This window comes from Corvus hawaiiensis, chromosome 8 (assembly GCF_020740725.1).
Source record: "Corvus hawaiiensis isolate bCorHaw1 chromosome 8, bCorHaw1.pri.cur, whole genome shotgun sequence".
In the NCBI taxonomy this organism is placed as follows: Eukaryota; Metazoa; Chordata; class Aves; order Passeriformes; family Corvidae; genus Corvus; species Corvus hawaiiensis.
This window is the reverse complement of record NC_063220.1, coordinates 36,645,749-36,658,059: the sequence shown is the minus strand read 5'-3', so window position 1 is coordinate 36,658,059 and position 12,311 is coordinate 36,645,749. Positions and strand designations below refer to the sequence as shown.

The 12,311-nt window shown below is 47.1% G+C and overlaps 1 protein-coding gene across 12 annotated transcripts in view; it reads right to left on the bottom strand.

Moving 5' to 3' along the window:
* PCDH15 (protocadherin related 15) overlaps positions 1-12,311 on the bottom strand; it is a 711,356-nt gene that overhangs the window by 353,389 nt on the left and 345,656 nt on the right. Inside the window, exon 1 of one of the 12 annotated variants that reach the window (XM_048310477.1) lies at positions 8,399-8,423. The exons of 9 other annotated variants lie outside the window; for them this stretch is intronic. The gene's annotated coding sequence lies outside the window, so the exon portion shown is untranslated. Of the gene's footprint in view, positions 1-7,834; positions 7,858-7,880; positions 7,995-8,398; positions 8,424-12,311 lie in introns of those variants that run through there. 2 more of the 12 variants (XM_048310471.1, XM_048310476.1) reach the window with 2 other exon arrangements.

Here is a 12,311-nt window from a genome sequence, read left to right as displayed (position 1 = left end):
CAGCCTTGAGCTCTGTCTGGTGTGCAGCTCATCAGCTGAGACAATTGTAGCAATAACCGCGCTCTCCCACGCCTCATAAATCGCGATGTGGGCTCCAGTCTCCAGCTGAGGCCAGGAAATCGGGGCAATTCCAAGCTATTAAACTGGAAGTTACAGGGCTGTAACTTCTTATCCTGCTCCCTGCTTTAAAGGAGAGCATTGCCTGTGGTGCGTTCAACATGCAAGTAAATCAGATCCACCCGGGAGCAGAGGACAGGAGTCAAGGTCAAGGGAGAAGCACGTCCTCTCCGCTTGTTTCCCGGCACACCTGGGACAAGCACAGTCTGCTCGAGACTTTTGGCTGCATTTCAAGCAGTTCATGGAACACAAAGACTGCAAAAGCAACACCGAGGCCCATCTTAGCTCTTTAGAAAACAAACTGGACGCTTCACGGGGCTGAAGGGTCACGACAGCACGGATTAAACCAGGTTTTAATGATGCAGCAGAAGCAGACAGGACCATCTACATCCTGCTTCCACCAGGCACAGCACTGGGTGGCCGGCCAGCACAAACTCCTCTAGATCTGCCAAAGAGAGGGCTGTCTATCACAGAGTCATGGAATGGTTTGGGTTGGGAGGGATGTTAAAGATCATCCAGTCCCAAAACCCTCTTCCATGGGCAGGGACACTTCGCACCAGACCAGGTTGCTCTGAACCCCATCTATCCTTCATGCAAACCTCATACCATTCCATGGCACCCCTCCGGCCTCTCTCACCCCCTCACGTGTCAGGTTGCTGGGAAGTCCATCACACAGAGCATCTCCCCTGCCAGGGCCTCACAATATCCATCATTTGGGCAAGCAGAAGCTCTGGAGAAGACAAACCTTCTACATCCACGCTCAGATGCTCTGGCAAGAATGAATCAACTCAACACTGTTGATGTCCAGTAGCTTTTCTCCAGGCTCATTTTGGGAAGAGTCAGCCCCACCACCACCACCAGCTTCACTGCATGTTCAGGCCAGGAGCAGGGAAACAGAGAGAGGATTTTGTGCAGCTTGTTTTGTACAACATTCCTGGCTTCAGAGGTAGGTCAGGTACGCTGTAATCCACCTCTTTTTGGGGCTGCAGGGTCGAGTACTGAATACTGTGAAGTCTTCTAGAGTAGAATGATTGTGGGGAATTTCTGTTGTAATTGTGATGAAGGGTCGAGGGGTGGATTTTGTGTAAATTGCTCATTTTTGTTCCGTGTTGTGGTGGTTTTGGTGTTGGGAATTTGTTTGTTTAGTTTGGTTGTTTTTGTTGTTTAAAGTGAAGGTTGTTTGATGAATGTGGATTTTAATGATAATTCTTAAATACCTTAAATAAGGTTTCCAACCCTGTGTCCACTCAGCAGGAACAGCCCTGACCGGTTCATTAACTGGTTTCCAAAGAATGCTGTGATGGCCTTACCTGCTTCACAGTGATTTCATCCCTGCCCAGGATGCACCAAAGCAAGGAGAAACAGAACCTGAGCCCCACAAGTGGTGCTGAACACAGTCATGGGCAGTATACAGCATTTCTAAAGCAAATGCTCTGAACCAGAGCCCCCAAAGCACCAAGTATGGGGAAAACTCATTACAAAGCTGTTAAAGGAAGGATACGGTGTGAGAGTACCTCACCCATTTAAAATTAAGTAGGAGTTGTTTATGAACCAGGGATGTAAATTTACAGACCAAGAACGGCTCCGTATCCCATGGCCAGCTCCCAACCTTTGTGTCAGACAGCAGCTGTTTGGTTTGGCTGCTCCCTGGGCTGGGAGAGCTGTGCTTGTGACTGTGCCCAAGGTGGGAATGCAGGGATATCTCCAGTTGTTGACATGGATTCAGAGCCTGTTTTCCTCAGACCAGCAGTGCAGCAGGCCCAGCACTCACACAGCTCAAAACCTCACAGTGACACCAGGAGGGGACTAAAACCAGTCAACTCCCCTCCCTAAACCTTCCCCCCTGCCAAGCACTTCTACCAGCAGACAGAAATCCCACGGGTGGGATTCAGGGAATGCGCAGGACCTGCAGACCATGGCAGGATCAGGAGCTGTCACTGGAGGAACCTAAGCTCCTCCATATCCCAGAAGCATCCTGGCCTCGGCACACTCAGTCTGTACCAAACCATTTTTGTCCCAGTGAATCACCCAAAATTGCTCATGGATTGTCACAACCCTGCTTTACTCAGCCCTCCTTTTGAGCTAAGATTGTGGAAGTGCTTAACAATGATAACATTTGTTTAACTCAGAACCTAACGCGTGCTTGGGTGGGGAAAAGAGCACTCGCAAGCAAGAGCAATTTTTGCAAAAGGTGTTGCAGCATCTTGAGTGTCACAGAGAAGCAGATTCAGCTGCCATGGCTTCAAAGCCAAAGCTCTGGTGATATCCCAGAGACTGAACAGTTCCAGGAGGAAAAGTCATTACAGAATTCCAAATCCAAAGCTCTGGTGATATCCCAGAGACTGAACAGTTCCAGGAGGAAAAGTCACCGCAGAATTTCACTTTACCAAAGGTGGGTGTGATATTAAAAACCATTATAAAATTTCAAGAGACATTTTGTGCTTTAATGGAGTTCACAATTATTTCTGGATATTGTGATACAAAGGTTTTCTTCTTAAAAGCCTGGATTTCAGCCGAGACTTTGGCACTGGAACCTTGCAGCTCTCTCTCCCTCCATCAAACCAACAGTTTGGATCTATGTGTGCATGAACTCGGGACCACCTTAGGCTGGAGGAAATAAAATCTAAAATATCTTCTCTACAGAGGGACCGGAGCAGCAGCATTTGAAGGAATGTGTTCTGAGGAACGCTTGTGCTCCATCAGGACAGAGCAAACAAATCCCACATCCCTCGTGCTCCCCAGATGAAGAAAACTCGGATTATTCAGCTTTGTGGGAGCCGTAGTTAATGGCAGGGCAGAACCCTTGATGCTGTTCCCATGTCTGGCCCAATCTGGGGCAGAATTTTTCCATTTTGGTTCTCTCAAAGAGCTGCCAGAAAAGCAAAACCAATGGGGGAAACCAGGGAACTTGATCTTATTGCTTCTCCAGACGTGAGCAGAGGAGATTCTCCAAAGGATCGTCCCTTGGAGACAGAGACAGGGAGCCAGAAAAGAGCCATATGTTAAATTTCAATATTGGCTGGGATCAAAATCACCCTGGGAAGGCTGATCCAGGCAAATTGCATTGGGGGGCTGTAATGCCATAAACTTGGAAGAAACACATGGGCGGTTGTGGTGTCCTTCAGAGAATTAAGAACTCTTTAGAAATTGGGCCGCTATTGGGGAATTTCATTTTCCAGACACAAAGAACAAAAAATACAAATAGCAGCTTAATTTGTGTGCTCTCACAGAGGATTGATCCCGCAGGAAACCTTTGTATCTGGGAGAAATAAGGTTAATTCGTTCTCGATTTGGAGAGGGTTCACTGACAGAAAATAAACTGGATTTGAATGATAATCAGCCGATTAAACAAGATGGAAAAACAAAAGAAAAAGGGGTTGTAATTAAGGGTTATCAGCATTTGTTTGGGGGAAAAAGAAAAAATGAAATTAAGGGAAGTAACTAGAAAAATCAGGTGAAATGAGGAGCTCAGCTGTCTGAACATGAAGGAGGCCCAGAAATCTTCAAATCCCAGGTATATAAAAATCTTCAATATTCCAAGGAAAAAAGAGGGAGGGAAAGACTTTCAAGAAGAAGGACTCTGCACGGGTGCATAGCTAACAGGGAACTACCTCCAACATTAGAAGGCTTTTCATGGAAACCTATGGAGTTTTAAAAAGCCTAAAACCAGACACAATGAAGAAGTTAAGAAAAGATAATCTAGGGAGAATTGGTGTAACAGAATCTCAGGAAGATCTCCAAGCATGCAGTATTTTCCTGCTTCTGAGAACTTTATGAAGATTTTTGGGTGCTCTATGCAGGCAGGGGTCAGGAAAAGAACAATGCGTGTTCCTCTGCAGCGAGATGGATATTTTGGGAAGGATAATCACCAAATCAGTAAGGTTGGAAAAGATCTCCAAGGTCATCCTGTCCAGCAGGGGGAAGTACAAAGGAAATTTTTCACCTTGTTTTCAGTAAGGGTGTTAATATTTACCATGGGAGGAGAAGGAGGGGGTGAGTGGTGAAGAAATGAAAATGAAAAAAGAAATGAAATGAAAAATAAGAAACACAAGGGTACAAAAGAAGAAATCATCATAAAGGGAATAAAAGCTGTAGGGGCCATTAAAGTCAAAGCCAGAGTTTGGAAACAAACGGCGCACAAAATTGAACACCACTCCAATGCTTCCTTTAACTGGGATACTGCAGACAATTAAAGAGCAGGGAATAAATTATTCATGCTTAAGTGAAGAATTCTCTCCAAGCCTACACCACTTCCTTCAGTGGCACAGACACCCAAGTGCTCTTCCCTTCAAATTTCTTTCCAAATACACGAAAGCACTGGGAAATGTGACCAAATTTCTTATTATTCAGCACAAGGTAGCTCGTGAGAGACTCACTAAGAGATTAGTTCATCAGATAACATTCCCCAAATGCTGGGGATCCCACTAATCTGGGGTTTAGCTGAGTATTCAGCAGTGTCACATGGGAAACCGTGAGTTAAGCTGCAACCAGCAGAGGCATTTAGGGGTAGGTGAGCATCTGGTTCATGGGGAGACAACAGCAGAAGTCCTGAAAACATGATTATTAGAGGGTCTTAAAATTCAGGCTTGGAACTGATCCCGTTAAACATTTCAGCAGTAACTGTGTCACTGATGGTGGCACCAGGTTGATCCTACGTGACACAGCAGGGACACAGGACTTGGAGGAGGGGCTGCTGATGGCACCCAGAAACAACTGGAGTCTCTGAAGGACTGAAGTAACAGAAACAGGATAAATTCAGGGAGGCACAACTCAGGGTCAGGTACTCAGGGAGTGCAAGAGATTTCCTGGAGTGCTGGGAAGTGCCCGGTGGAAACTGCGGAGGAGGAAGAGAAGGGAGCGTGAGCTAATTCCAGCAGGAGGATAAAGCTTCAACTTTTACAAGGGCATGGATTGACAAGGGGGAATGGCTTCCCAGTGCCAGAGGGCAGGGCTGGATGGGATATTGGGAAGGAATTGCTCCCTGGGAGGGTGGGCAGGCCCTGGCACAGGGTGCCCAGAGCAGCTGGGGCTGCCCCTGGATCCCTGGCAGTGTCCAAGGCCAGGCTGGACATTGGGGCTTGGAGCAGCCTGGGACAGTGGAAGGTGTCCCTGCCCATGGCAGGGGTGGCACTGGGTGGGCTTTAAGGTCCCTTCCAACCCAAACCACTCTGGGATTCTAAAAACCAAAAGCCCAACCCCATCCTCGTTTTTGGAAGGGCTCAGTGCTGACACCAGGGAAGACCTGGAGTTCAGGCAGCGGTACCAGCCCCACAGCAGGAGGTGCACATGGCCTTTCCCAGTCTGAGGCTCCTAATGCACATTTCAGCTGATGAACTCAGAACCAGTGGTGCTAAAACTGGCTCCAAACACCAGCGTTGCCACCTCTCAGCCCCAAAAGTTCACTGGTGCTATTAAACTGCACCAACGCCCTTCACAGCTCCACTCCTTGTGAAAATTTGTTTTTCTTTTTTTGTTTTAATAAAGCTGATGATTGTGAAGAAGAGACTTTCATAGACACACCAAAAAAACCCAAAAAAACCAATCCACAATTTAAACAGCAGGTTAAAACTGGACATCTCAAACCACAGCCTGCAGTCCAAAAGGAATTAATTCACACTTTAACCCTTACAACAACCTAGCTGTACAGCAAGCTAAGACCAGAATCCAGCACATCCACTTGGTTTTATTTTTCATCTAAAGAGCTTAAATTTTGTTCATTTCCTGTTATTTGGAAATAGTTGTGAGGAAAGGTTTCTTCAGCATAGAGACGTGTCTCTTATTCCTAAAAGAAATTACCAGACAATCTCGGAAACCAGGATGTTCATAGAAAGAAAAAGGAGAGAAAAAAAAATATATATAATTCTAAGCCCCCACTTTTATAATAGGAGGGAAAAAAAAAAAAAAGGAAAAGCTCTAAAGCCTCCCCACCTTTCCAAGGAACATTAAAATTTTTGCAGCGCAATTTTCCAGGCGACTGCCTTTGTGGCAGAGCCATTACACCTGAGCAAATATGACACAAGGTGACAATACAATTATTCCAAGCAGTGATTTAGCACGGGTAGAACACCATAAAGAAGATATCGAGCCCCAAAGTTCTCCACAGGCTGCACATTCCCTCTCCAAGGGTAAGGTGTGAAACACAGCACCTGGGAGTAACTTTCTTGCCTCAGCAGCTCCAGACAAGAGCTGGGAGAGGAAGCTTCATCCTTGAGCAGAGTTGTCCTCTCCTTAAATTCCACTCTTATTTCTTAGGGGTGCACCTGCCAAGGCACAGGGATCATGTGTCCGAAACCTGAGTGCTACCACGGACAGATAAAATGCATCAAATAACCCCTGGCTCACCATCCTGCTGCCTCCCCTGGCAAAGAAAACCCCAAAGCAACACTGCAATTCTGGTAAGAGAAACTGAGAATTCACAGGAGAAGTCTCCAACTCCCCAAAGCAAGACTCCACCCCGTGAAAGTCCAGGCCATTAATATTATTAATTATTTACGATATCTCCTATCATATCAGCTTCCTAGCTCCACCAATCAGCTGGCTTTCCAGGAAGGAAGGAAACGTGGACCTGGGGTTACCCTTGCACAGGGAATAATGTTATCCTCGTGTGACAGCACAGCACCTCAAACACCAGCTCCCTTCGTGTGGAGAAATATAAACAAAACACACACACACCCCTCCCTTCTGCCTTCAAATGCTACATCAAGTTTACTTGTTTACAGTTTCCTTGTTTACAGTTCTCCAGATTAAATGGGATGGCAGTAAGCACTAAAATTCCCCTTTTTTAAAAAAAATATGAAGTAGTGGCAGCACAGCAGTGAACACAAGGCAAGGAAAATGCAGGATTCCAAGAACAGTAATTACTAAAATAACACCAATTGAACAGACAAGGAATAAGTAAGAAAGACCCCAAAATTCAAAAAACAACCAACCAACCAAACAAAAAAACCCCAACAAAACAAAACAAAGCAAAGCAAAAGTATGCAGTAAGAAGAGTTAAATATGAAGGAATTCAAGGTATGACCAAAAAAAGTGGTCGGTTTTTTTTGTTTGTTTGTTTTTAATCAGGGTTAACTGCGGTTTGAGAAAAAAGGGAGAGAAGCTGACAGAAAGTACTAACAGAGCCCTTAAGACTGAGTGTAGAGGCTTATCAAGGAATTAGCCAGGTACAAGCCCTTAAGTTTCCTAATCCTCAACTCTAAAAACTGCAAAACCCAGCCAGAATGCTGCCGGGCGTGGGAGTGCTGCAAAGGAATTCTTCTGAGGAAGAAGAGCGGAGTTGTGGGACCTCCACCGTGCCACCGACATGAATTTCCAGTCGAAACAACCGAAAAGCGAGTGTTCAGATCTTTCCTCTCTCACTGCAGGGAAACCACGCTGATGGGAAAGACACAGAGCCCAGTTTGACAAAGCACATCAAACCCCGGCGGTTTTCACTGACTCCCCCCTCTCCAAATCAAACGCGATGAGGGAGTGATGGTTCTTGTAAAGAGATGAATAAAATATTAATTCTGGGCGTAATTTTTACCTGAATTCCAAGGGAAATCAAACACAAGAATCCCCAGCCTGAGTTGGCAGTTCAAAGTTTGCTGCGCTGGGTGATGCAGCAAGTTCCCCCCGCGTCTCCACAGGGAGCGAGAACACACCTGGCACCCTCCGCTCTGCTTCCCGAATAACCCCAGAGCCGGAACAGAGCATCGGCGAGCCCAGCGCCACGCACCTGCCATCAAACAACCCGAGGGAGAGCAACGGCGGGGAAAAAATACCTCGGCATGTCAGAGCAGGAGACGCCCGGCCATTCCCCACCGGCGGCTCCGCATCCCGGCTGCTCCCGACGCTGCGCTGGGCAGGGATGCGCCTGCCCCTTGCCGGCGCCGGGCACTCCCCCGCTGCCAGCCCGGCTTCCCAGCTCCCCCCGGCTCTCTCCCTCTCTCCCTTTCTCTCCCCCTCCCGGCTCCCCGCGCGGCTCGGAGCGCTGCGGGCGGGGCTGGGCAGCGCTCCCCCCGGCTCCCCGAGCTCCCCGAGCCCCCCGCGCCCCCCGAGCCGCTCCCCCGCTCCGGGGCCCGTCCGCCTCCCCGCAGCCCGGTGCGGGCTCCCGCTGCCGGGGAAGGCGGCAGCTCCCGCTGCCTTCGGGACATCATTTTCCAGGACAGCAGGAATCCGCTGGAGCCCGGCTCGGCACAGCGATGCTGCTGGATCGGTCCCTCTCTCTTCCCCCGGGATACAGGTGCCAGGTGCCACCGGCTAAAGCAGGGTTTGGGAAAGAACTCAGGCTTTTACTCACCTTCGTGGATTTTAAACAGCATTCCCTGAAACTCGCGTGTGCAATTCTCTGAAACTTCATGGACTCACCGTGCAACTCACAGGAGACTGCCCAGGCACCTAATGGAGCTTATTTAAATCAGAGAATCGTGGTTTGGGCTGGAAAGGACCTTAAAGCCCATCCAGTTCCACCCCCTTCCCCACCTGCCACCATCCCAGGCTGCTCCAAGCCCCAATGTCCAACCTGCCCTTGGGCACTGTCAGGGATCCAGGGGCAGCCCCAGCTGCTCTGGGCACCCTGTGCCAGGGCCTGCCCACCCTCCCAGGGAACAATTCCTTCCCAATATCTATCTACCCTAAATTTCCTCTGTCAGTTCGAATTTGCTATTGTATTGCTGGCATTGTTGTCCCTATTACAAAACCAAAAAAAAAAGGTCATTTTTTTCAAAATAAGACTTTTTTTGTTAGGGCACATGGTGATACCAAAGGGGAGCTCACAACACAAGGTTTATAGGGTCATGTAACCACTATGAAATAACACCAGAGCACTCCAGTTCTTGAAAACCTCTACTGCAACTTAAATTGCTCCTCAGTCCTTCAAAAAATAAGAGCACAAGGTTATTGCAAACTTACTTAATTCTACTTCTTCTCACCCACAAGCCCCACTTACCAGCATGACTTCAAACCTTAATTTCCTTGCAAAGCCTCATAAAATTAAAATAATCAGAATGAGCATTATCTCTGTGTTATGAGACCTGGAATATTATTTATACCTGAACACCAACAACAATGAAAATAAAATAAAAAATCTAATACCCATAGGAAGTCCTGGGGTAATTCATCTTTCCTGGTGTAGCTGTGTGCTATATTTAGCTTGTTCTACCACTTATTAATAAGATTTACCTGTCCTGTGAGATCCACCTGTCCGTCACACAGACCTGTACTTCTGTCACAGTGTTCCCCCCTCACGTGTTCCCAAAACGCTAAAGCCAGCTCCCATGAAATCAACAGTACGAGACCTTCAAGGCAGGGTTTTTGCCCCAGGAATCAAGAATTCCTACAGGCAGAAAGGACAATCCAAGAGAAGCTGCCTCTGAGGGAGAGAAAAGGCTTCTTGCTCCCAGACATGTGCATTAAGTATTTGATATGCTCGAAGAATGTTATTGTTGGTAGCTTCACATTCCCTCAGAACATCATCAAAAGGAACTAATTCACCTTGTGGGCTCCGATCCGGCAGCTCCTGGCAGAAGGGAGTTGCTCTGGAAGCGTGAGGATCTGACAGGAATAACGATGATTGACAGGAAAGCTGCTCATTAGTTCCTTTCTCTTCCGTGAACATCCTGCGTCTCCCCAACGAGTCCGACCCAAACACAGCCAGGGCCAGCATCTCACAGAGGATTTTCCTCGCAATCAGCAGATGAGCTGGACTCTCCTTGGGATGCATTTGCACAGAGTGCAGCATGGAGAACACTAAAACCACTTTTGCCAGACTCAGAGGTGCATTTTTCTGCACTCGGGGAGAGGATGCCTGGGAAATAAATCCTGCTTTTGTAAAAAGCAGGAGCCAAAGTCCTGTTAGAGCCTTGTGTGTTCTTCACCGACCTCATCCCTGTTCCAACCTGTTGCAGGAATGCAACCCAGCCGTCCCAGACAGACAGACCTGGCCTACTGCAGAGCTCTGATTCTCTTATATCCTGATACAACAGGTTCTTGTTGTGTTCAGTCCAGTCTTTTAAAACTTGCATAAAGTTCCTTCTCATCCTCCAACTCTTTTAAACACCTCGGATGACATCGAGATCTTTGGTAATTATGGAGCTTGTCCTCCCAAAACACATCTCTGGGCACACAGAGGAGAAGAAGGTGACTGGGATCAGTCAGTCTGGATTTACCAAAGCTAAATCATGCCTGACCAACCTGTCTGGGCTACAGTGACAGAAATAATAAAGGGATGGAACATGGATGAGGACACAGCAGTTATAATTTCCCCTGACTTTGCCAAGACTTTTAGCACTGTCTCCACGATATTTTTGTATCCAAGTGAGGACAGTGTGGTCTGAAGGGGTGAAAAGTGAAAAATGGGTGAAGTAAAAAACTGATTGAATGACATGGCTCAGATGGGGCAGGAGGAGACACAACAGGAGAGCTTTTCCTTTAGGGAAAGGTTCTTCCCCAGAGGGTGCTGGGCACTGCCCAGGCTCTCCAGGGAATGGGCACAGCCCCGAGGCTGCCAGAGCTCCAGGAGCGTTTGGACAGCGCTGCCAGGGATGCCCAGGCTGGGGTTGCTGGGGTGTCCTGGGCAAGGCCAGGGGCTGGATCCATGATCCTGGTGGGTCCCTCCTAGCTCAGGATATTCCAGGACTCATAAGCTGAAGCAATCAATAAGGATAATAAGGAGTAACATTTCCTCTCAAGAACAGGTAAGAGATGCAGCAGGGGCTTTGGAGTCTCCATCCTCACATTTTCTTCTGGACAAAGCCTTGAAGCCAAAACCGGCCCTGCTCAGCCTTGGTGAGACCAAGGATTTTATTTCATTACATTTTACAAGCAATTTCTTTCCTTACTAAATAGATTTGAGAAGTTGTAGTTACTGCTTCGGAAGCAAATATTGGATTGAGTCTAAAAGTTACCAGCGTGTATTTCCAGTTAAAAGCCAGACCACAGCTCTGCAATAAAGTTAAAAATCTTAATGATTTTAAGAATTTGTATAGTTTAGTTGAGGCAAAGGACAGTACTGGCAGGTTTCTGCTGTATAGGTGTCTGCTTTGTGTGAGGAGCAACACAAGGAGCACAGGGAAGCTCTTGGAATTGCAGCAGACAAAATACGGAATCATTCCATCTCCCACCTGATGCAGCATTTTTAATTTCTTCCTGAAAAGCAAAAAGTTTGCAGCTCTAGAAGGCCAAAGCTGCAGGTGGCAACTCAGTGACTGTGATCAGACTGATTTCAGGGAGGACTAAAAATTATTCCTGGTTTATTTCCTGTCATTCAGCTGGTTTGACCTTGGAGGAGAAGGTTGGGGTGTTGTGTAATTCCTTGCAAATAGGAGCTCACAGTAAAATGCTGACCACCTCTAACTGCAGCCCTACATCAGAGTGTGCCCCTGGGCATGCGAAAAAGACCTTCTAAGAGAGGGGAAGGTGGTAAAAATTTAAAGACAATTTGCACAGAGGTAGGTCAGAAACATCCTCACTGATCCTCTGCATCGTTTTTTGAGTGTTTTTGTCACTGAGAGGCAAAGGGGGTAAGGAAAGATGATCCCAGCCCTCTGGAAGTCTGGGCAGAGCCCTGCCATCTGCCCATCTGTTCACAGGGAGGGATTACACCAAATCCCACTGAGCCTGCACACTCACAAATCCGGGAGGAGCAGTAATTGGCTTACTGGAGTTTGTTAGATTCATAATTTGATCACAAATTCCTCTCAAGGCAAGTTCATCCACGGCATTCATTTCCCTGCCATTCCAACGGCTCATTTGTTCTGCAGCACTATAAATATTATGTGAATGAAAATCACAGGAAATGGCTATTCTGTGCTCCAGCGCTTTATTAAGAGATATCTATTTCCAAAAAAAAAAAGAAAAAAAGAAAAAACAGCTAATTATATCTGCATTTACACAGCTCCTTTCAGAAAGATTATCCAAGACTCTTTATAGAGCATCGAATGACAAGCCCAGAGCTCTGCCTATATGCAACAATCAGATATATTCCATATGCAGCTGCCATAAACACTTCTATTCATGCCAGTTCATCTGTGCTGGGATTAACGGAGTGAGAAAAGCTGGCCAAGGACACCTATTTAAAGAACCAGGAGGTTTAAGTGGATGGAACCCACACAGTAACTTCTCATCTAAAGCCCAGCACAGCTCATGATGGTGTAACCTGGAATTCTCACTGCAAACACAATGCTTTGAGTCCAATCCTGCCCTTTCCTTCCTTG